The 26,205-nt window shown below is 52.2% G+C and overlaps 1 protein-coding gene across 1 annotated transcript in view; it reads right to left on the bottom strand.

The window, feature by feature from the left end:
* Positions 1-26,205, bottom strand: part of MDN1 (midasin AAA ATPase 1) — a 2,002,810-nt gene that overhangs the window by 11,076 nt on the left and 1,965,529 nt on the right. The window lies entirely within an intron of this gene.

Here is a 26,205-nt window from a genome sequence, read left to right as displayed (position 1 = left end):
AAAAAAAATCACGGGAGTGCGCGCACCGTGCGCACACGGTGAAAAACCCCCAAAAAAATTAATACGTAGTTTATTGTAAAATAAATATATAAAAAAATATTATTACATAAATAAATTAGCATTTAAAAAAACTTACAAATTCACTGAAAAAACCATAGGTTTCACACACGTTATAGTTAGGAATTAGCATTTAAAAAACCTTGCAAATTCACTTAAAAAACCATAGGTTTCACACATGTTATAGTTAGGTGGATATTTCACTCGAAAAAAAACAATGAAATTCCCCCGTTATAGTTAGTTCAGATAACTATAACTCGCGCGACCGCTACTCTATCACAAGGATGATGTCATGAGTGATGCCACTGACCATGTCATGAGTGATGTAATATGTGACGTCATGAGCAGTGGATTGCGGGCGCGCGAGTTATAGTTATCTGAAATAACTATAACGGGGGAATTTCATTGGTTTTTTACGAGTGAAATATCCACCTAACTATAACGTGTGAAACCTATGGTTTTTTTAAGTGAATATATATATATATATATATATATATATATATATATATATATATATATATATATCAAAAAGGGGCCCAGCCACGAGACCAGGCAGCTGCGGGTACGATAGGAAGACCCGCCTGATGCACCTGGGGCAGGAGGCAGCCTTATTTTGAAGCGTGTTGAAATACACTGAAAAGAGATAGAACAAGGAAAAAACACCCTGGAAGGGAAGAATGAGGCACACACGCAAGGCTCAAGCAAGGCAAGACCTGTGGCCCGTAGGAGACCGTGCCAGAAGGCACAACACTATAAACCGTCCAATGGTGAATGGGGAACCGGAGATGCCTCCGGCGAATAATGCGGGCACGGCGACGACAAAGAGCCGCCCTTAGAGGACGCTGGGGAAAAAGCCACGAAGCGGCGACCTGTCTCCAGAGACTATGACACAAACAACCGTCGAACCTCTGGAGAAGAGGGGGCGTCCGAAAACGAATCAACGACCCGACGCCGGCCCGGCGTCGTAGAGTCCGCAACTGGCGTCAGGACAACGTTGACCGGCGCCAAAGGGGACGCCGGAACGACCTCCGCCACAACGCGTGGCGCAGGAGACCGAGGCTGAGTCACAGCCGGGGCGGCTAAAGAACGGCGCCGAAAAAGTGTCGACTCGACCTTTGACGCGGCAGCTGCCGGCGTGGAGGGACGAGGGAGGCCCGGGGACACGCCCGACCCCTAGCCTGCCCCTGCGACGCTGCCAGGGCCAGCAGCCGCCGGCGCCTGAGCGGCATCACCTCGGCCTCGGACAAGGCCTCCGCCTACCCAGAGGACCGAGGGGGACTCGAGGACACGCCGAGCCCCGGCAACCTCCCGCAACACCACAGGGACCCTTGCGGGGTTTGCAGCGAGGCAGAGGCGCCGTGGTCCGAAGGAGGGAACCCCGAAGGGCCGCACCACCACTTCAGAACCTGGAGCCGAACCTGTCAGCGCTGGAGCTGCCGGCGACGCCGCAGAAGTCTCCGCGCGCGGCAAGGGACCTGCAGACGTCCCAGGAAGAGCAGGAGAAGAGCCAAAGAGGCCTGCAAGGCCGCTGCATAGGCCTCCATCTGGGCTCTGGTAGCCCCCGTGCCGGGGAACGGCGGATAGGGTTGCGATGCGTGGGGCTGCACCACCCACGGAGAACCCGCACCCCCAACAGGCCGGGGACAAACTGTGACACTTACCAATCGGTGAGCGATGCCCTTGCGGCCTGGGAGAGGGACGATGTCGGAGACGGAAGCGACGGGTCTTGAAGCCTTCCGCGGGGGACGGGCGTGGCGACGCCACCGACCGGGAGATGCGCACCAAAAAGAGTTTCATCCGGCGCTCCCGCCGGGACTTCGGCTTCATTTGCTGACACGCCTCGCAGTCCGTGGAGTCGTGGTGCTCCCCAACACCACATGCAGATGGGGTGAGGATCCGTCGCCGACATCTGGCGCGCGCAAGACGAGCAGGTCTTAAACCCGAAGGCATTCGCACACTGTTCTCAAGAAAAACGCTTAAAAGCGGAAAAAGAAGGCCTGCAACAGGCCAAGAACATGATCCGGATCCGCGTTGTACGCGGAAAAAAAGAAAACTGACGTCAGCACTCTGGGGTGGGGCTTATGTGACCTCGCTGACGTCACGCCTGCGGAGGACGTCGGGGCGGAGTCGCGTGGGACCGCACCCCGGCGCGCAGAGATGCTGGGCAAGAAAGTTTTCCGGGTCCAGTCTCACGCCTGGGGATAAATTCTACGTTAAGAAATCTGCGGCTAGTAGTCTCTATCAGATAACCTGTACCCATCCCCACTTTATAGACGGGAGGAATGCCTTCAATGGCAAGTAAATTGTTCAAACCTCCAACAGGCTGATGTGGAAAGGAGTCACAGTCGAAGACAAGAGTACCCTTATCCCCATCTTTCCCCAACCCAGCAACAATGCATCCACCATAAGCATTTGCTCAGAGTGGGGTAGGGAGTGGAGTCTGCCACTGGCCCAGTTGTGGTCAAGCAGCCCACACTGCAGGTATTTCACAGTCTCCTCTGACACCTGGGTGAAACCTGACAGTTTCCTTTGGTGCTGAGCCCACTGAGACTTCAGATCCCACTGTAGAACCCACATGTGCCACCTGGCGTGGCCCACAAACAGGATACAGGAGGATAAGAAGTCTCACAGCGAATCAAATCAAAGTTTGAAACATCTGGATCATAGCCTGAATGTCCTGGACTCGTTCAGGCAGGAGGAAAAGCCCCGAAAACCAATGTATCCAGGATGACTCTGATGAAGGGGATCCATTGTGAAGGAGTCAGGTGTGACTTAGGCACCCTGATGGAATAACCTAATTATGTCAACAGGTTGGGCATGGTCTGGGTGTAGTTTATGACTATTTGCGGTGAGCCCGCCTTCAGTCGTCAGTCAATAAGGAAAGGGAAGTCTGATATTCCTAATCTCCACCATCACCTTCGTGATTACTGGAGGGGCATGAGTAAGACCAAAGGGGAGGATGCAAAACTAAAGTGCTATTGACCTACCTGAAACTGCAGGTAACATCTGTGGTATCTGAGAATGTGAATGTGAAAATAAGTTTCCTGCAAATCCATCACCATCAACCACCCTTTTGGATCCAGGGCAGGTATAACTTGGGTCAGAGTGAGCATCTTGAACTTTTCCTTCCAGGGGAAGAAGTTCAGAGAGTGAAGATCTAGGATAGGGCGAAGGCCTCTGTCCTTTTTTATTACCAAGAAATAACATACAAGTTACTTACCTTCGGTAATGATGTATCTGGTAGAGACGATTCTAGCAGCAGATTCCTTAACGTAGAATTATCCCCAGGTATGAGACTGGATCCGGAAAATCTTTGCCACAGCATCTCTGCGCGCCTGGGGCGGTACCACACGACCCCGCCCTGACGTCTTCCGCGGACGTGACGTCAGCGAGGTCACATAAGTCCCACCCCGACGCGCTGACGTCAGTTTTCTTCGGAGAACTTTCCCACGCCACAACGCGGAGCCATCACAAACTAAACTGTGAGAGTATGGGAACAGTGTGCGAAAAAATCAGTGAAACAAAAAAGGGAGAAACGAATAGTGAGGAACAGCACCTTTAGGGACAGTGCCAAGCACTGCGTTAATGAAAGACATGGCAAGGAAAGAGCAGAGCACTGCTCTGAGAAGCAACCCTGCAAGCGATGGCGATATCTCCCCTAGAGGCAGAAGAAACATGTTAAGAATGACATGGAAGACAACAGAAAGTCTGCAACCACAATCTATAAAAGCGAAGGGCAACAAGACTGAAACAGAGGAGCAACGACAAAGTACCCCAAGACAACACCCTCAAGGACTGTCATATCCCCTGTAAAAAGCTAAGGGCTAAGGCACAGCCAAGAAACTTCAACCAGAGGAGTGTGGAGGAGATAATGAATAGGCCCCACACTGGAAGACCCAGGGTGCAGGGATGCAAAAAGACATAGGGACCTACCGTCCAATCACCAGAAAAGAAGGGGTGGACAAATAAACAGAACGAAGAATCCCGCCAGGGAGGAAGAGAAAGAGAGCACCCGCAGAAGACAAATGCCACCCGAAGGGAGGCGAGTGCAGAAGACCAAGCTGAAGGGTCCTCGCAGAAGGGGGAGGAAGGGTGGGTCGTGAATGAATCTGCGGCTAGAATCGTCTCTACCAGATACATCGTTACCGAAGGTAAGTAACTTGTACATCTGATAGAGACTACTAGCCGCAGATTCCTTAACGTAGAATAGATACCCTAGCCATACCCAGAGGGGAGGAGGGTCTGCGAGAGAATCTCACCAGCTTGGAAGAACACAGGGCCCCAAGAGGGTGTGTGTCATGGGGACAGGAAGGACGGCCCAGCCCCCACCAAGCAGAAGGAAGCAAGAACAAGGAGAAGGGAAGGCCAGGATACCACAAGCCTACACGAGGAGCAAAGGGCGTCCGCCAGAAAACCCAGAGGGACAGAAGGCACCCTGGGAGTACCGGAGGAAGGAAATAACCACCCTCCAGGCCAGGAGGAACAGAGGCAGAGCCTGCCCCAGGAGAACACACAGACAGCGAAGGGTACATCTGAATGGGTGTCTATCCCGAAGCAGGGAACAAGGCCGGAACGGTTCCACAGTCGAGAAGCGCAGACGAGAGAAGAAGACACAGACGTGCAAAGCTTCAATAAACAAGGGCTGGAACACACGCTGACACGGCGAGGCCCACAGAGGGGGACCAAGACCACCAGGCGCACGCAGCAAACAACTGGCAAATACTATGAAGCTGCAGCTCAGGACAAGGCGAGTGCAAGATGAAGACAGACAGGCCCCAGCCGAAACGGCGGAGAACCAGGTGGAACACCAAGACACGACGCTGCAGTTAGCATAACAAAGGTCGGTCCAATGATCCAGAGGCGAAGAGGGATAGAAGCATCAAGAGAGAGACCGCACCAAGCGGTATACTGAGACGCCAGGAAAACGTGAGGAACCTGGGAAGGTATCCACGCCCACATAGCTTAAAACAGGCTATACAATAGCCAACAAATACCCCACCTAGGGTATGAATCGTCCCAGAACAAAAAACAGGGAAACACCTCTTAGGGAAACCCACAGCAGAGGACAAGAACATAAAAGACCTGTGGGAACACCACAGACTGCTTACCAAGCAGCCAAACACCTCTTAGGAAAACCCGCAGCAGAGGCTCAAAAAAGACACAAAAGGTCCGGCCTGAGGACCTACATAGCTGCACTTAACAGAAAAAAACACACACCACAAGGTGAAGGGCTGAACCAGCAGCCAAAAGAATAAAGGGGCCAACTAAAAGACCCTGAAGGCATTCTTAGCCGCACACAGCACACAACGGGCCGACCGAAACCTAAGGCCCCAAAGAGAAAGGAGGGATAACGCCTCCCATAAAGCGCCGGAGGCCCGAGCTTACGGAGTGGGAGGGGGACGGAGCCCCGCAAGGAGTCTCTGAATAGCTGAGTCCGCATGGGTGTGAAACAACAGCATTCCATCAAAAGGTAAATCAAAAAGACGCTCCCGAACATTCTCTGGAAAGACGCCATCCCGCAGCCAAGCATGGCGGCGGAGGGCCACAGAACTCGCCATAGCACGGCGGCCGAGGGAATCGGAGACGTCCAAGGCCGAACGGAGAATGAAAGTAGCTAACTCCCGACCATCCCACACATGGTGCCGCAGATCAGCGCGGGCACCCTCTAGGGAGGCGCGAGACAGAAGGGACTCCGCAGAATCCCACAGATCGGAAGTAGCCCTGGCCAACACACAAAGCGTGTTGAGTGCACGCAGAGCAGCGCTAGTGGAGGCGAAAATGTTATGCTCCCAGGAGTCCAGCCACCAAGCCTCCCGTGACGGCGGAAGCAGCACTGATGGCAAGGAGGGAAAAGCAGCCCGCAAGACAGGGCCCTGGGCCGAGGGGTGGGAAAACCGACAAACTGGATAATGCGGAGCAGGACGGTGGCGATGGAGTGGTTGAGGCACCGGATCCACCGTGGCAGGGCGCCCCCAGAAGCGAGTTCTGGAGCGACGCCTCAAAAGGGAGAAGCGGCTCCCCTCCACCAGAGCCCTGGTGGAGAACCTCCAACAAGTGGTCCGTAGGGAGTGGGGCAACCGGATTGCCCATCTGCAGAATACCAGTGGCCGTGGAAATGGCTCGGACAAAGCTCCATAGGGCGTCGTGGGGGGAAAAGCAATTCCTCCGTGGGCGAGGGCTGAAAGCTCAGACGCCCGTCCCCGTGCCCCGCTGGAGGGAGAAAAGACCTGCCCCTGTAGGATGGGAAACCCACGGACAAGTGGGGGAACTGAGGGGTCTCTGGAGAGGGCGTAGAAGCCTGCGGGGCAGACAACTGCAGGGAACGGAAGAGTGGGTCTGGGGGCTGAGTACGTAGAGACGGCGTAGAACGCTCCCTAGAATCCTCCGCAGAAAAGGCCAGGACGCGGCGCCCAGTCTCTGGTGAGGAGGAGACGACCACCCTCCGGAGAGGAAGGGACATCCGGAGAAGAGTCGACGATCCCACGTCGGGACGGCGCCGGGGAGTCCACCACAGGCACCAATGGATCAGTGGCTGGCACCGAAGTGTCCACCCGCGGCACCGGGTCGACCTTCACCACCAGGTGCCGAATCGGAGAGGAGGGCGGGGTCGGAGCTTAAGCGGCCAATGAATGGCTCGGCCCCCGACGAGGCAGCCGCCTGCACCGAGGACCGAGAGGGGCCTGCGGAAGCGACCCGGGTCTCGGTCTCCACCCGCGCCTGGGAGGAAAGCCGTTGACGCCGAATAGGCGTCGGCTCGGCCTCCGGGAAGACAGCCGCCTGCCCAGAGTACCGAGGGGGACCTGGGGACGAGCCCTGAGTCCCGGCGACCTCCTGCATCACCGCAGGGAACCCCGCGAGGCTTTGGGGCAAGGCCGGGACACCATGGGCCGATGGGGGGAACCCCGGAGGGCCGCACCACGACGGCACCACATCTCCAAACCCTGAAGCCGAACCAGTCGGCGCCGGAGGCGAAGCCAACGGCGAGTCCGCAAAAGGCCCCGCGCACTGCGAGGAATCTACAGACATCGTAGGAAGAGGAGGAGGACCCCAAGGAAGCCTGCAGAGCTGTAGCGTAGGCTTTCATCTGGGCCCTCGTCGCCCCATCACCGGGAAACGGCGGATAGGGTGGCGACGGACGAGGGCACACGTCCCGGGAGGGACTGGTGCCCTCTGCCCTCTGCCGAAGGAGGACAGGGCCTCGGCGGCAAGCTGCAAGGCCTCAGCGAAGGACGATGCCGCAGCCGGAAACGGCACCCCCTGGACCCATCCGAGGTAGGAGACGAACGCTGCGACGACACCGATCTGGACAAGTGGACCGACAGCAACTTCATTTGGCGCTCCTGCCGGGACTTCGGATTGAGATGCTGACAAGCCTCGCAGTCCGTAGAGTCAGGGTCCGTCCCCAACATCTGACGTGCACTTCTTGTGCACGTCTTGAAGCCCGAAGGCATGGTACACTGTTCTCAACTCAAGGCACTAAAGAGGCCTGAAAACAGGCCAAGGAGCACACTCCGGATCCGCGTTGCACGCGGAAAAGAAGGAAACCGACGTCAGCGCGCCAGGGTGGGACTTATGTGGCCTCGCGGACGTCACGTCTGTGGATGACGTCAGGGCGTGGTCGCGTGGTACCGCCCTCGGCGCACAGAGATGCTGTGGCAAAGATTTTTCGGATCCCGTCTCACATCTGGGGATAATTCTACGTTAAGGAATCTGCGGCTAGTAGTCTCTATCAGATCGGAGTAACAGCTATTTCCAACTTCTGATGCCTGCACCTTCTCTATTGCTCCCTTGGCCAAGAGAGACTGAACTTCTCCTCTGAGTATGGACGGATGTTTCTCCGGAAGTGTAGCATATTGTGGGGTGTAACAGGAAGGGAACAACCATGTTCTACAATTTGGAGCACATATTGGTCAGATGTGGTGCTCCTCCACCACTGCGGGGTGACATGGGCCTGGTGTGTTTTGACTTTCCTCTGAAATTGAGACAGGAGAGAGTGTGGCGGGAAAGTATACAAATCAGTGTCCTGTCGCAGACTGACTGTGCCTTCTAGCAACTTTTCTGGAGGGCAGTGGACATTTGTTCTGACACTGCACATTCCACAATGGCAAACAGATCGAACCAGGCCAGCCCATTCCCCACTGATGAAAGATGTTCCTATCCACCTCAGGCTGGAGATGCTCATGCAGGATCCAGGAACCTACACCACACTTCTTGTTGCAGTACAACATGGCAGTTGTGTAATCCTGGCGGACCTGTACAAGCCTCCCCTTGATGGATGGCAAGAACACCGTTCATGATCCATGACCAGTACGTACCAGATCTTAACGCAAAGCACGATCCAGGATGAAATGGTACGCTTCTACAGTCTTGCCTCTTTTCACTCTGGCAAACCCCACAGACAGCTGATCATCCACCCAGTGGTCTTTGTTGCGATCTGCGTAGAAGCTGAGTGCTCTGTTAAGATCCAAGCGATGGAGCCCCTTTACCTACGTCGAGGGGTGAGATGGAGCATAGAGCTCTGGCAGGAGGATGAATTGGCTGACGTGGAACAGCGCCACACCTTTCAGGAGAAAGGATGCCCTAATCTGCAGAACCAGCTTGTCAGGGAAGAAGATGGCGTATGAAGCATGAGCACACAAAGCCAGAAGCTCAGTCACGCCGCGCTGAAGTGATGGCAACTAGGAACACAGTTTTGATGGTGAAAAGGTCAACTGTGGAGCACCTCGAATGAAGTACACATCACATGGACAAGATGGGGTATCTTAAAACATGTTGTTGCTTTTTCACAAAAATGCATAACAGGTGATTTAAATAAAGAGAGCTGATCAGGCAACCGTAAGAAGGCCGAGAGGGCTGAAAGATGACCTTTAATAGTGACCAAAGCAAGGCTTGCGGGCGAGAGAGAACAAATAAGATGACATTAGTTTGGCCTGTAGGGAGTCAAACAGGTGAGTGCTGCAACAAACCACAAATTTGTCCCGACAGGTGTATACAATTTTTGTCAAGGGATGCCTGTCTGCCAGATGACATCCATTTATGGAGGAAGGTCTAAGGTGTTCAGCTGTCCCTGCTCAATGTTCACGTATGAAGGTGGAGGTTGTAAAGGCCAGGATGGAGAACCAGACTGTTCTTCTGTGACAGCAGATCCTCCAGGAGAAGTGGCCTCATCGGAGGGTAGATGTTCAAGTCCAGGAGTTCTGGATACCATACTACATGTGCCCAGTCCGGAGCCATTAGGATGACTTGAGCCCAGTCTGTCCAGATCTTCACGGAGAGTAGCGGAATCAACAACCACATCTTACTTCTGGCGCAGCAACCCTTTTTGGCCAAAAGGTCTTGCACTGCCTGCCGCAAAATATCAAGGAGTGGATCTCCTCTTTGACTTCTTATGTTTTTATCCTTACCGGAGGACTTGAAGTGTGATGAAGGCCGGCCTCTAGAAAAGCTTTGTCGACTCCAGAACTGGACCTCCGACTTGGAGCCGTACCAATGCTGTGTCTTCTTGTGCTTGGTGACAAGATATTGCCTCGCGATTCCCTGATCTTCTGATTCATTGACACACAGTCTCTGCCGGCCTTTGAGCTGTGGTCCGATCCCCAACACCTAAGGCAAATATGATGGGGATCTGTCATTGACAGCTATTTACAGCAGACCTTGCAGGGTAGAAAACATGTCATCTTAAGGAGTGACATCCTTTGCACACTGTAGAAATTCAGAAGTAGTTCGCAAAAAAGAAGTCTCTTAAGAGGAGGCACGGAAAGAAAAGAAACGACGTCAGTGTGCGGGCATGGTGCCTATATATGCCTCGCAAGTCATTTTGGGAGCAGAACGGAGTCGCAATACACCTGCCTATCCCGAATTGGCTAATGATGAGGCCTATGAGGGTAATGAAAGGGCATCAGCAACTGGTGTAGCATGGGAAGAAGAGGATAGCTATCCCTACTGCTGCGAAGGGCCTCAGATGCCACTACAACCTCTGTCCCAAAAGGACTTTGTCTACTGCAGCAGAGGCTGGGAAGGCAGGTGTGGTCTGTATGTAGCCCTCTGGAATAAAACCCAAACTTCTTGTACTGCAGTTTCTTGACAGGAGACAAAAGTCCCAAGGATCATGATTTGGTTTGGCTGTTATTAAATAGTTCTGGGTGCTAAATCAGCCTTCTCCCAAACAATCCGGAGCTGACAAAGGGCATGTCCATATGAGACGCCTAGACATCCCTTGAAAAGCCAGCTCATTGCAACCATGTGCTCCTTTTAAGCACTACAGTGGTCCAACAGCTCTGCCCACATAGTCTATGGAATTAAAATGAACACGCAATGTATACTTTCCTGCATCCTGGCCACCACGTATCATTTGAGTCAGTGAGGCCGGCAAGATTTTCCCAGCCGTATTGCATAAAAATTGGGAGTATATACCAGAAGGCACATTTGGATCAAGGACCTTAAGGTCAAACTGACCGAAAATATGCAACGTTTTCTGAAGCCATCAATATGTTTTGAATTTCATCAAGAGGATTGGTTATAAACCATTAGGAGTGACACCAGTGGTCAAAACCTGTACCTTGCTAGAAAATCTGGATCACCAAAGGCCTGTCATTTCATTTTCATTTCAATAACTTTATTCGATTAGAAAAAGAATCATAAAAGTATACATATTTAACATACAAACAATTTATAAAAATCTATTACTCCAGATTTCCCAATGGACTCACGATCAATTTGAATCTCCGCGGACATTTAATAATTTCCTATCAATAACTATTTCTGATTGAGAGTGCCAATCTAATAAAACTGATCATAGAGCTACATATAGCAGCAGTTTGTAATGTTCTTAAATGTTCAAAACCTTCCTTAAAATTGCAAGGTCTAATTTCCTTTAAGATGGGTTTAATAAAACGATCTCTTGGAGCTTCGTAAAGTGTGCAGAAAAGTACAAAGTGCAGAGTACTTTGTCCAGCTTCATTGTCACATGGGCAAGGTGGTAGGCTCTCACACCAACCCCCTTGCTTCGGGAAAACAACCAGAAAATGCAATATTTTTAACCGAAATCTGGTCATATAAAAACGCCACTGCGTATGTATAGTGAAAGACAAATAAAATTGATGCTGTAGTGTAACTGCCTCGTATAATGGTTGCTCATCATATTTAGATGAGCCCAGTATACTACGATATGCATTCTTAATCGCCATCTTTGAGCCTGGGTTAATAGAGTCAGGATTATCATATAAATTACTGTGAGAAGTTGGCCTGGTATATGATGTTCACTAGTTAAAGTGACCACCTTGTACCATGCCAAGCAACCCTTATGGTGTGGTTGTAAGTCCACCTTTTCGGACTAGCTGCCCTAGTGGTAGCGTAGGCTAAGCAGTCTTTGAGGCTAAACTCGTGAAACGTGTTAAGCAAGCTGTTTTACCAAATGCAACCCCCTTTTATACCAATGAAAGGACACCACACAGATATATATTGAAAATATATATGTATTTATTTCTCAAAGTATCCCCTAGACTCTTTATGAGCACAGGAGCACAAATCGTTAAACAAGAATACGTTAGAATACACAGAAGTTGCACTTTATATGGATAGGCCCTGGTGGCCGCTCAAACCATATACTAAAATAGTGGTATAAGTACCACGAACAGAAAAGGGAAAAGGCCTAGGGCCTCTAGAATCGCTGGGCCTACAAGGAGCTAACTTTAGTTAGTGACCAGGAGGTCCACGGGTTGCGTGTGCAGAGCAAATAGTCACACGCGAGCTCCCATAGGTTTTCAATGGGTGCGTAAAAGTTACAAAGTTACTGCAAAGAGGATCTTCCGGATGGACTATGAACTCAAGATTGGAAACACAGACAGTAGAGATGATACTCTACACTTGGGCACCGGAGTGCCAGCTTTACCTCACCCACAGGAAGCGGGTGCATAGGCCTCGAAGTGCGTCGGGTTTCTTCTATCTGTTCAGTGGAGCCTGTGGACAAAGATGCTGCAGGCGGTCGGTCCGGAAGAGATGCGGTGGATCCAAGGGTGGATCGGAGTTGTAGAAGACCTGTAAGCAGAGGGGACAGTGTTCACAGGCACTAGCCAGTGACCAGCGTGGCACCAGGTGGGTACCAGGCAATGTCGGGTGCAAACAGGAAGAAAGGTGTAGCTTGTCTCTGCAGCCACGTGGTCCCTGAAGGTCGACGACGTCCAGGAGTCGGTTCACGAGCTGTCCCACGCAGGCTCTCGCTGTCGGCGGTGTCGGCGACTTGATCGAAGCAAACAAGCCTTGGCAAAAGCAATTGTTGTGGAAAACGAAATAAGCTGATGGTTCTGACAAGCAAGGTCAGAGGGACTGCTCCTTTGGAGGGGAGCAAGGACCAGTCTGGAGCAACCAGACCAGCGGTGTAGTTCTTGAAGTTCGTCGCCAAGATGGCCACTAGCCAGCGGGCCAGCAACCGGTTAGGCGCGTCGAGTGGCAAAATGCAGAAGGGCCCCACGCAGATCGTGGAGATGCTGGAGGGCTCACCTTTGGTGCAGATGCTGCTCGGGTGTTGGGCTTCTCAGATCCCAAAGCACAACTTGGGGGGAGCCTCGGTTGTTGCGCTTGCAGCTTGTCGTGGTCTTTTCAAGATGGCTGGCTCCACGTGTCTCGGTGCCTCCACGGGTTCCTTCTTTTCAGGGACTGTGGATCGGGCGGTGAGAGGTCTGGAGGTCCAGGTCTTGTCGGTCTCTGAGCTCGGGCTCCGGCGGGAGGCGGCGGCAAAGCAGACGTTGATTCGCTGGATGGTGCTTGCGTTAGCAAGGTGGTCACTCCCTGACCACAGGGGAGATTGGCTTCAGTCCTCTGTGCGGCAGAGCGTCGAAATTCCCGTCTTCTTCTTGTAGTTAAGTTGATTCCAGGATGTCTGAAGTCTTAGGACACAGCTCCTACCTTTAAGCGGATTCTAGGGGCCGGACTACCTGCTAGGTCCCTCCCTAAGGGTGGGACCAGGAAGGGGGGTGGTTACACCCCCAATCCTTTGTCCAGCTCGCCCCAGGTCCAGGGCTGGTGTGCCCCAGGACCGGTTTGAACTGGCATATGCACCGAGGCTCCTTGTGAGCCTCAGGCATGTCTGGTTCCTTTCAAGCCCTATCTGACCAATACACAAAATCCTGTCTGGGGTGGTGCACGCACCTCCCCTGGCAGGAAACCCTTTGTCCACACCTCCCAAGCTGGAAGGACTCCCAGCAGCAGGAGGGCAGACTTGTGTCTGTGGTGGCAGCGTCCATTTTGTGGAGCTGAGGCTATGTCTGATTTTACCCGGGTTTCAGGTACTGTACATGTCGTGTCCCTCTAGAAGGGTGGAATGCTAACCCCGTCGCCAGAATTGGCGAGGGGTTAGTATTCCAATTCGTATGACACCTTACTCGACATGTTTTGATAAAGCCAAACCAAAGTTAGCATTTAACCGCGAGGTTCATAATGCACTTAAGAGTATATGGTATGACGATATCTGGAAACAGTAGAAGGAAGTTGTTCCGACCACTGCAGACAGGCTCAGCTCATGCCAGAGCACCATCTCACATGGAACCAAGCACTCTGCCTTCAGGATTGTTAAGGCCTGCCATAGGAGTGACTTATAGGTTAACATGTGTCCCATTTAAGGTTAGGTATAGGTATACTACACCTAAGTAAGAGGTGGTTACACCAACTAACCCCAGCTGAGTGATCAGCCAGTTGTGTCAAATTTGTTAGGCCAAGCCTGGGGTGGCATAATACATGCTTCAGCCCCTGGCAGGCCTTAGATACACCAATGCCCTGGGTACCTAGTGTACACTGGTACAGGGGCTCACAGGGTGATCCACTTCCAATTGGTTATGCACCTAGGGTGCATAGTGTAAATTTAGTAGAGAGAACAGCAGGCTGGGGGTCTGATTGGCAGGCCCACAGCCTCAATATGTCAAAAACCAGTGAAGCAAAAAGCTAAAATTTGGGGTGACCATAGGATAGCAGACCCTACTCGCCTACAATTACCAAGGCCAATTTTATGAAAGGTTTCCTTTACATAACTTATCCATGGGATCCGCATGGCATGATCCAGATTTACACAATCTTTCAAAATTTCTTTTGAAAGGTGCAAATCATCTGAGGACCATACTTTTCCCCATAGGAGCATTGATCGAAGATAGGTTAAGATGGCCGCCATGTTACGAGATCAAACACCTTAATACTACCGGGTCAAAAGTTAAAATTTCCGGGTTTTTAGGTACAAGACATACCGGCTTAGCTGGCTTTAATTTACATCGCTGCCACAGGACTGAAGCCCGTGTGTGAGCTACTTGGAAGTGAATGAATGAATGAATGAAATGAGATTTATAGAGCGCGATGACTACCCGTAGGCCTCCCAGCGCTGCGGACAGAGGCAGGGAGGAGATGCGGAGGAGACTTAGAACAACCAGGTTTTCAAAAGTCTACGAAAGGATAAAAGATTGGGTTCTTTGCGTAGTTGAAGAGGAAGGGCATTCCATCCAATAGCACCATTGTAAGAGAAGGAGCGGCCGCCACATCTGGTCCTTCTTATTCTGGGATTGGATGCAAAAAAAGAGTCGGATGACCGAAGATCTCTTTTAGGGTGGTAGGGGGTGATAAGTGATTGAAGAATGACCGGGCCCGTCCTCCAAAAGGCCTTGTGAGAAAGATACATAGCCTTGAACTGAATCCTTTGCTTGATCAGTAACCAGTGCAGGCTTTCTAATGCTTGTTTTGCAGACTCCCACCGCGGGATCTGGAGAAGTCGGCGAGCCGCGCAGTTCTGTATAACCTGCAGTCTATTAATAGTATACTGGGGTGCTCCCAGGTAAAGAGCATTACCGTAGTCCAAGCGAGAGAGTACCAATGCTTGAACCATAATTCTTCTAGCGTGGAAAGGCAGGAAGGGAAGAATTTTATGAAGCATTCTCAAAAGTCCGAAACAGATGGCCGACAGTTTAGAGGCCTGGTGACTGAATGAAAAAGATTGATCAATCCAGATGCCAAGGCTCTTAATTTGAACTTTGGGAATGGGAGCAGGACCCAAACAAACATGCCATAGAGATGTCGCATTAAAGACCGGGGAGTTACCCAACAGCATGGGCTCCGTTTTGTCCCCATTCAATTTGAGGCATGATTGGTCCATCCACTTGGCAACCTCTTGTAAGCAGCAGGCGAGGGAGATGGAGGAGCCTTCCAGATGGTTAAGAGACACCACAAGCTGGGTATCATCAGCGTATGTGATAATTTTTATGTCGTAAGGATGGACAATTTCTGCCAGGGGTTTCATATATATGTTGGAATAGGGTGGGACTCAATGCAGATCCCTGAGGCACCCCACAATGGAGGGGATGCTGATTGGAAACATATTCTCCCTCAAAAGTGCATGTAAGTACATCTACGAAATATTTTCCAAGGCTAGGTGACTATATAGAGAGCGGTATTTAATTTAGTCCTAGGACCGTGTATACATGGTTCGATAAGCCACCAGCATATAAACTTTGCAATGTAGTTATTTATTATCGGCTCAGTTATCCAATGGGGACACACTTTTGCTAATATTCTTTGGGATGTCCTTGTAAAACAGATAATGCATAAGTGGCAATATATAATGCATAGGTTACGTGAAATGACACACTGTCCATCCTCGTCTCGAATGGGGCTGTAAGAGCAGTGTTCAGCCATTTTCTATCAATAACTTTTTTAGAAAACGATTTTTTTTTTTTAGAAAATAATGTTTGTTGTTGGCATACTACAACTGAATGTCACTTAATAGTACGAAGGACTAATAATCGGCTCGGTTATTCAATGGGTGACATATGCCGAACCGATACGCCCTGGGACGCCTCTTTGAAATAGTTAATTCACAAGTGGCAAAACGAAAATGCATAAATTACGTGAAATTATAATTTGTCCTTCCTTGTTTCAAACGGGGCTGTGAGATCAGTGTTCAGCCACTGTTTACCACTTTTTAACGTCAGAAAACAATGTCTTTAATTGGCACACCACAACTGAATGTCAGTTAGTAAAAGGAAGGATTAATAATCCTAAAAGCATCTACTGGTGCTATTAGTAAGTTGTTAACTAGATAAGTTGCCCCCGTACTTTCCTGAACAAAATGTGTGAAGTGCATCAGTAACACAACAATTAGTGTGTGATTTCACTTATGTCTTATAGCGACCATTCTGACATTTGAATTCTTGAGGCAAATTTGACTCTCTGTGAAACTGTTACCACCTTGCTGTGCCGATTTTAACTACCGGACTAGGTATGTTCGATATACAGCTTGTGAACAGTCGTAATATTACATTGAACAAATGTGCTACCTCACTTAATAATATCTTCACATTCTAATCTTGCATGTGATAGCTTTGATATTGAAGTCGTGGAGTGAATTTGATTCCTTTGGAAATTGAACTAACTGTGTAGGGTCCAATTTGAGAAAACTGGATCCTTAATGTACGAGTTACTTACCTTCGGTAACGATGTATCTGGTAGAGACGATTCTAGCCGCAGATTCCTTCACGTAGAATTAGCCCCAGGCTCCGGAAACGTTTTTGCCACAGCATCCCTGCGCGCCGGGGGCGGGGCGACATCACGCGACTCTGCCCAGGCATCATCAGCGAGGTCACATAAGACCCGCCCCGGCGCGCCTACGTCAGTTTTCTTCTGAGAACTTTTCCGCACCACAACGCGGAATCACCAGATAAAAAACTGTGGAAGCATGGGAACAGTGTGCGAAGAGCAGAAAAATTGGAAAGAAACGGCGACCAACAACACCACCAGAATAGTGCCAACACCGCAAAAATCCAAGGGCAGGGAAAGAAGAACATGCAGAAACCTGCAGCACATAGACAACCTCCCATCCCTGTGCCCCGGAGACAAGAACATGCGTAAAAGGCATGGCACACATAGGACCCCCCCCCCCCATCCTGAGCAAGGAATGGGACAGCCCCAAGACAGACAGGGACATCAAACCTCCAAGCCACCCCAACCTATAGGGCAACCACCGACAAGGGCAAGACAAGACCAGATGACCCTTAAGCAGAGAATAGCAATGGAAGGAAGGGATAGAAAGCAACCCCCCCCCCCCCCCCCCAAATCTGGAGTAGCCAGAGCAGCAGGGCACCGGAACCCCATCCTCCAAAAGGACCAAAGGAGGAAGGAACCGCCCCCAGACACAGCCGTCCATCAAGCACAAGGAAGGCACTCACAGGAGACACAGCCCCCCACCGGGAGGCGAGTACCGAAGACCAACCCAAGGGTCCTCGCAGAATAGGGGAGGAAGCGCGGGCCGTGAAGAATCTGTGGCTAGAATCGTCTCTACCACATACATCGTTACAAAAGGTAAGTAACTCGTACATCTGATAGAGACTACTAGCCGCAGATTCCTTCACGTAGAATAGATACCCTAGCAATACCCCCTAGGAAGGAGGGTCTGCGAAAGGACCCCACCAGCCCATGCAGAACAGAGGGCCCCACAGGGGACCAGACCTGTGGACCAGGTAGAACCTCGCCCCTGCCAGGCCAAGGGAACCCCCACAAGCAGGACCCCACTGACCCCCGGGGGGGGGGGTATAGGAGGGAAAGAAGGCTGAAGAGAATCACACACTCACAGCAGAGGAACCAAGGGCAAGGACTGAGAGGCCGAAGCACCCCACTCCCCCAAAAGGCAACATAGCTTACACCAGAGCCAAGACAGGAAAAGCGGAAGAAAAAGAAGAGAAGCCTAGAAGGCCCAAGGAAACTAGGGAAAAGAAGGCAAACCCACTCCAGATGGAAAGCAGCCTGCCAGCCAGAACAGTGCCGGCAGTCAAAGCCAGAAGCAAGAAGAACAGCCCGAGGCGCCAGGAAGGCTGAGCAGGCGGTGCCCGGCAAGGGAGACACAGGATCCTCCCAGACCTCAGGACAGGAGCAGGGAGAGGAGGAGACGCCTGGGCCACCACTACGAGTGGCCGCGCACACAATCTCAGGAAGCAAAAGCAACCTACCTAAACACCATGGAGAACAAGCACCCGAAGGTGACCAGAACCCTCTAGCAGAGCGTAAGCCAAATGACGGCTACCACTACCCCACATAGGGTACGTTAAGTCCCAAGATAAGGGAACCCTCTTTGGAAGAACTTCCGCAGCAGAGGAAAAACATAAGAGCCACGGGGAAAAAAACACCCCCGCTGAAGGCTTGACAAGCAGCCCAAGCAAAGCAGAAGGCCCAATCTCAGGGCCAAGCCTGCGCAACACCTCCTGCAGAACCACACACAATCAACACAAGGGCCGTCCAGCAGCCTGTTCTCAGGACACCCCCGCGCCGCACGGCCACCAGTTGTGTGTGTGCCCCTCGCTGCTGCTCGCAGCCTCGTTGTGCCGTCTGCCTTGCCGCCCTTGCTGCCTGCCTCGCTGTCCCTTGCCCCTGCAGTTCCGCCGTATTTTTGTTATAATTTGCTGTATTGTTGTATTCTGACTGCCTTATTGTATCAACGTGGTTGTTTTCCCCCTGTGCCTTGCCCGCCCCGCTCCTCGCCGCTGTTCACGCGGCCACGCCCCCTTTTGTTCTGTGTCCTCCCCGCTCCCGCCTCCCAGCTGCTCCTCCCTCCCACTTAGCCTTAAATGGAGACCGCGCGGACGCGCAGCGGGCGCGCCGATTGTGCGCCGAAGGCGCGCCAAAGGCAAGCCCGTCTGCGCCCGTCCGCGCCTGGACCGCGCCCAGTGCCAGGACCCCTGACGCCCACCGATGCAAGACGACCCGACAGACCTTACAACGCCGCTGCCCTCAACGCACTCAATGCCGGCCGGAACCCCACCTGCTGCCGGGCCGCCCCGAAACGCATTCACGGACCCTTCACCTGCAGAACCTGCAAGTTCACCTGCCTCCGAACCTACACTGCGCCAACCAAGCCAAGCTCCAGCAGCGACCTCAAGTGCATCCTGCTCAACACCCGCTCCGTCCACAGACACGCCGTGGAACTCTGGAACCTCCACGACACAACATCACCAGACATCGCCTTCCTCACGGAAACATGGATGAACGCCTCCTCAGCCCCCGACATCGCCATCCCGGACGGGTACAAGATCATCAGGAGGGACCGCGTCAACCAGACCGGAGGAGGCATCGCCATCGTCCACAAGAACACCATCCGCATCACGACCGACTCCAACACCACCTTCGCCGCCGCCGAGCACCTCAACTTCCAGATTCACACCGACCCAAAGACGACCCTCAGAGGCACCCTCATCTACAGACCCCCCGGGACCACGCACACAATTCAGCGAAGACATCACGGACTTCAACAGCCCACACGCCCTCCCCTCCGCCGACTACATCCTCCTAGGGGACCTCAACTTCCACCTGGAGAACAACAAGGACCGCAACACCGTCACCCTGCTGGACAACCTCGCCAACCTCGGACTCAAGCAACTGGTCAACACCCCCACCCACTACGCCGGCCACACGCTTGATACCGTCTTCTCATCCAGCAAGCACATCACCTTCAACCACTCCACCGGACTCCACTGGACCGACCACAGCTGCGTCCACTTCAGCTTCAGAAAAACCACAACCCACCACCACCCACAACAGGTTCCTCACAGGAGCTGGAGCAAGATCACCGCCGACCAGCTCACCACCTCCCTCAGCCAGAACCCACCTGCCAGCACAACGGACCCCAACCAAGCAGCCCGCAATTCACGCAGTGGCTGACCGCCTGCGCCGACAACCTCGCACCACTGAAGAACCCTCCCAGCAGACCCAGAAGCGAGAAGGCCCCCTGGTTCACCGACGAACTCAAGGACTCCAAGAAGACCTGCCGCACCCTCGAGAAAGCCTGGCTCCTCGACCAGACCACTGACAACATGACGGCCCTCAAACACGCCACCCGCAAGCACCACCAGCTCATCCGCACCACCAAGAAGAAATCACTGAAGGAGCGACTGGACAACAACGCCCACGACAGCAAGGAACTCTTCAGCATCGTCAAGGAGTTCTCCAACCCCAGCACCGGCAACAACGACATCACCCCTTCACAAGATCTCTGCGACTCCCTCGCATCGTTCTTCCACCGCAAGATTGCCGACATCCACAAAAGTTTCGGCACACCATCCACGCACCCAACCGTCGAACCAACGCACCCCACCGCCACCCTCCGCACCTGGACCACGGTGACCACCGAAGACACTGCCCGCACGATGAACACCATCCACTCCGGATCTCCAACCAACCCCTGCCCCCACCACGTCTTCAACAAGGCCGACTCCACCATCGCACCCCAACTCCGGGACGTCATCAACACCTCCTTCAACACTGCCACCTCCCCGGAGAGCTGGAAGCATGCTGAGCTCAGCGCCCTACTGAAGAAACCAACAGCGGACCCCACCGACCTCAAGAACTTCCGACCCATCTCTCTCCTCCCTTTTCCTGCCAAAGTCATCGAGAAGATCGCCAACAGACAGCTTGCCGCCTTCCTCGAGACGAACGGATCCCTCGACCCCTCGCAGTCCGGTTTCAGAGCCAACCACAGCACCGAGACCGCCCTCATCGCAGCCACCGACGACATCCGAGCCCTGCTCGACAATGGGGAAACAGCGGCACTCATCCTTCTGGACCTCTCCGCAGCGTTCGACACTGTCTGCCACCGCACCCTAGTCCAACGCCTCAGCAACACCGGCATCCAAGAGAAGGCACTGGAGTGAATCATCTCGTTCCTCGCCGGAAGAACACAGAGTCCGCCTCCCCCCGTTTCGATCCGAGGCCACCAAAGTCATCTGCCACTAATAACAACAGGGGAACCCTACTCACAAGGAACCAGGGTATTGCGTAATGTAAAAAGACAACGGTTCCAGTGGATAATAAGGAATCAAATAAATGATAATATTGCACAATCGCAATAGCACTGTATGGACTATGGTGTCAGAGGGCAAAATAAGTTCTCTACACAGTATATTCAATTAGTTATTTTATGAAAAACAGTAATCAGTATATACACTTCTTTATATAGACTTCATTAAATCAAAAACTTGTGCATAGTGTCCCCCAGTGAAACATGGAACCAAAAAAGTGACTGTACATTGTGAAACGAATTTATAATACAAGGTTTCCATAAAGTTATGTAGAACGGCCAATTTGATACAGTTTGTGGACAATCCACATATCCAATGATGCAGACTGAGCAATGGTCCGTCCTATACAATAGTCGACGGCGTTTCGACCCTTCTGAAATTATAGGGTCTCTTCAGGACTGTCAATACAGGGACATCTGAGTTACGAATTTATTCTTAGTGACGTTGTGGTGCCTTGTGTACACGTGAAAAGGAAAGAGAAAATGAACTCACGCGAGTACCCAGCCGGGTTCTCACGAGATGGACCTTGAATTTCCTTCGATGTCTAGGGTCTAAGTGACGCTGCGATGTGCAGACTTCCTTCAGTGTTGCCTCATGGGCACCGTATGTGAAATTATGATAAAGTCGTTCAGTATATAATATCAGAGGCTGGCGGACGAATCTCCGCGGATAACGCTGCTTCCTCCCTGGGTATGGGTCCGTTACTGGTGCAGTAGAAGTCATCTGCGGCGTCCCGCAAGGATCATCACTCAGCCCCACCCTCTTCAACGTCTACATGAGACCTCTTGCTGTCATCGCACGCCAACACAACCTCAACATCATCTCCTACGCCGACGACACCCAGCTGATCCTCTCCCTCACCAGAGACCCCGACACCGCCAGAACAAGCCTACACGAAGGGATGAAAGACGTCGCCGAGTGGATGAAGAACAGCCGCCTGAAACTGAACTCAGACAAGATGGAAGTCCTCATCCTGGGACCATCACCCTCCGCCTGAGACGACTCCTGGTGGCCCCCAGCCCTGGGCACCACCCCCAAGCCAACAGACCATGCACGCAACCTGGGCTTCATCCTGGACTCCTCCCTCTCGATGACCAGACAAGTCAACGCCGTCTCCTCATCATGCTTTCACACCCTTCGCATGCTTCGCAAGATCTTCCGATGGATCCCGACCGAAACCAGGAAGACGGTCACCCAGGCCCTCGTCACCAGCCGACTGGACTACGGAAACACCCTCTACGCCGGAACCACAGCCAAGCTACAGAAAAGACTCCAACGCATCCAGAACGCCTCCGCCAGACTCATCCTGGACATCCCCCAACGCAGCCACATCTCCGGCCACCTGAGGGACCTGCACTGGCTCCCCGTCAACAAGAGGATCACGTTCAGGCTCCTCACCCACGCACACAAGTCTCTCCACGACCTGAGCCCCAAGTACCTCAACGACCGCCTGACCTTCTACACGCCCACCCGCCAGCTACGGTCTACTAGCCTCGCCCTCGCCGCCGTACCACGCATCCGAACAGCCACCGCCGGAGGCAGATCCTTCTCCTACCTGGCGGCCAAGACATGGAACTCCCTCCCCATCCACCTTCGGCTGACCCAGGACCACCTCGCCTTCAGGACACAACTCAAGACCTGGCTGTTCGAGCAGTAGCGGACCCCTTCCCCCAAGTGCCTTGAGACCCTTCCGGGTGAGTGGCGCGCTATACAAGTGGTATGATTGATTGATTGATTGATTGAAAGTCCCAAGGAAGGACGTAAACGGCCAGAAAACACACTGTACAGCCAGAACTGCCCGCTTAAGAGGGCCCAGAATCAACCCAACTCAGAAGTCACTGAGGAGGGGATGGAGGAGGAGGAGGAGGAGGATAAGGCTGAGGAGGAGGGTCGCGCTGGTCTAGGCGAACATGTTGCGTCCCCAAGAGTCCAGCCAGCGGGCCTCTCGGGATGGCAGAGTCAACAGTGGCGGCAGGGAGGGAAAAGCAGTCCGCAAAAGGGGGCTGGCGGCTGAGGGGTGAAGGGAAAGACACGCCGGGTCACGCGGCGCCGGGAGGTGCCGGTGCAGAAGATGCTGAGGCATCGGGTCCCCTGAGGCAGGACGCCTCCAAGCCCCCGTTAAGGAAGAAAGGAGCGAACCTTCAAAGGGAAGTAAGATTTCCCTCCCACCAGAGCCCTGGTGGAGGACCTCCAATAGATGGTCCGCCGGAAAGTGAGCCACCGGGTCACCCATGCGCAGAATGCCCACAGCCGTGGACACCGCGTAAGCGAAGGCTGCACCCGCCTCCGTAGGGCCCCGTGGTGGAGAAAGCAGCTCCTCCGTGGGCGACGGCTGCAAACTAAGGCGGCCGTCCCAGAGGCCAAGCGGGGCGGGCAACGGACAGACCTGGAAGTCAGAAGGAGCCGAAGAATGAGGGACCTGCCGCTCTTCCGATGAACACCTCTACCCCAGGAAGGGCGGGGAGACACCCTTCGACGCCGGTGAAAAAGACAACACACGGCGACCAGTCTCTGGGGAGGACGACACCAAGATACAGCCTGCCTCCGGAGAAGAAGGAGCGTCTGAAGACGAATCCGCGGTACGACCCCTGCGCGGAGCCGTAGAGTCCGCTGCTTGAGGTAGCTGCTTGAGGTAGGAAGTCGGCACCAGCCGGCATCACCGGACAAGGTACCTCCAGGTCACCCCGCTCCGGGGATTGGAACGGAGACCGGAGTAGAGCTGGAGCCGCCCCGGACCCGGGGCGGCACCGGAGTGATGGCGACCCGACCCCCGCCGAGGCAGCCACCTGCGTGGGGGAACGAGATGGGCCTGGGGAGTGGCACGAAGCCCTCCGCCAGCCGCAGCCCAGAATGAGGCGCAGATCGCTCGGCAACCCATGTGGCGGCGCCAGGGACGATTCAACCTCCAACGATGCAGCCGCCTGTGGGGAGAGACGAGAGGGGCCCGGAGAGGGACGAGGGGCCTTTCCTTGGCCTCGACCCGGAGCGGGACGAGGAGGGTCCATCGACCCATGTGGCTCCGCATGGTCCAGCTGCTGCCGGCGCTGGAGCGGCGTCACCTCGGCTTTAGACAGGACCACCTTGTCAAAGGACCGAGAGGGGCTCGGGGATGCGACCCGAGCCCTGGCGATCTCCCGCGACACCACAGGGACCCCCACAGGAGTTTGCGGCGAGGCAGAGATGCCGTGGCCTGAAGGAGGTGCCCCAGAGGAGCTGCACCCCAACAGTACCACATCCTCAAAGCCCCCGGGCCGGAGCCACTGGCGGCACCGCAGAGGGCCCTGTGCAGAGCGAGGGATCCGCCGACGCCCCAGGAGGGGAAGGAGGAGGAGATGCCAGCGAGGCCTGCAAATCTAGATCTTAAAACATTTCTGTTACAACTAGAAATCCATAAATCAGATTGTTGGTTTAATTTGGTTGCCCCTTTTATTATTATTGTATCTTTGTCCCTACACCGGTTATCTTGGTTAACTGTTGTATCAATTGACCACAGTTAATTTCAGTTTTCATAAATGTAATTGTATGCATTATGTCTACATAGGAGTCTTTGCTAATTGCAATACTCATCGCCCTGAAGATGGTCTGACGGACTAATACCACGAAAGACCGAAACGTCGACTTTATCATCTACTTCCTAAATATTCAATGTACTTAAGTGACTGTTATTTGTATCAGGAGATATGTGACTTTTTTGATTATGTTGGAATAGATGTTTTTATTCATGAACTGTTGGATAAGTTGCACTTATACCTCTCATGATTTATTGCTGAATTAACTTCTGTCTGATTGTACCCTTTTCAATTTGATTTATATATAAAAACTCATTTGTATATTTACAAAAAGATATCCCTGTGTTTGTTCTCTGTTTTTTTTTTCTATCTCTGTTCATTCATTGGATGCGTAAATCGGTGAATTTTTGGCTCAAGATCTGATTAGAATGAACCATTTAGCAACTCCAGTATAATAAACTAGAAGTCATATTTCTTAAACAAAACAAGGGTATATTGGGTTTCCCCACGTTCTCACCCTAATTCAAGATATAGACACACGCCTACAAAGCCCTCTACGACCTAGTACCAGCGTACATCAACCACTGCCTGAACCATCCATAGACCTTCACTCCGCCTCCCTCGCACAGACACCGCGCATTCACCGAAGTCACAGCAGAGGCCGATCCATGTCTCACCTCGCAGCCTTCCCCTCTACCTCCGAATAGCAACCACGTTGGCGGAATTCAGAAAGGGACTCAAGACCTGCGACTGAGCCCAACAACCTAGCGCTTGGATATCTGCAAGTGTCATTAGTAGCTCTTCTCAAATACTGATTGATTGATAGCCTTCTCACCTGATTTTGAGTGGTTGGATGGTTTGGCAAAGTAGAATTTCACCTCCGGCTCCTCAATCATTTTTAGGAGCAGGAGGAAGCATTTATCACACAACTTCACATTGTGACCGGCACGTCATGCTGGAGAGTCCTAGTCTCCGACACAAATTTGGGAGTGGAGCTCTGGAACCACTTTAAGGGTGCAGAAAAAAAAGAACAGATGTTCACGGACAATGGTGGCACTTATAGGCAGCCCGCTCCGTCACTTCCAGGGAGGCACCGAGTTATCACAAATCCACACTGCACCGACTGGATCAAAATTCTTTTGATCCAGTCTCATGGCTGGGGATAGTCTTAAGGTGAAGAACCTGCTGTTACAAGTACCCATCATAAAAAACATAAGGATGAAAAACATTTCTCCGACTTAAAGTCTAGGAATACAAGAGAACCAGCCACTAACACCGTCAATTTCTCACCAGGCAAAACATGTTTTGCTTATATGTTGTATATTTATTTTCTCACTATGGACTATGAAGTGCCATGTATTACATGCACTATCAGCATTACTTTCCTAAAACTTGGTCTCTAACCTGCAAGAGAATAGGCCAAACACCAATGCCTATGTAGGGTGTAGATAATTAACATGATATGGTTTCACATATAATGGCACTTTTATTGATGTAAAAAGAATGTAAAATACGTGCCAATAGTCTTGCCTTGCTGTCCGCATACAGATAATTTTAGGGGTCAGCCAGGGTGACCAAAAACAAGCTTCAGTTCATAGAATTAAGTAAAGTACATCTAAATTAATATAAATGTAAAATACATTAAGGGTTCTTGACACATGCAGGCAATCTGCTAAGTTATTGTGTACTCTATGTCTCATTGAGAGTGTGTCTTATAAATTCACTATTTCTTCCTGCTTCTCCTATTTATTTACAGACACTTTAATCTCTCTAAATACTCGATGGAGGATCTTACATTAAACTATTTCCATTACCATCAACAGTTC

This window comes from Triturus cristatus, chromosome 6 (genome assembly GCF_964204655.1).
Source record: "Triturus cristatus chromosome 6, aTriCri1.1, whole genome shotgun sequence".
NCBI lineage: Eukaryota > Metazoa > Chordata > Amphibia > Caudata > Salamandridae > Triturus > Triturus cristatus.
Note: the sequence above shows the minus strand (reverse complement) of the source record. Positions and strands in the feature narration are given on the sequence as shown.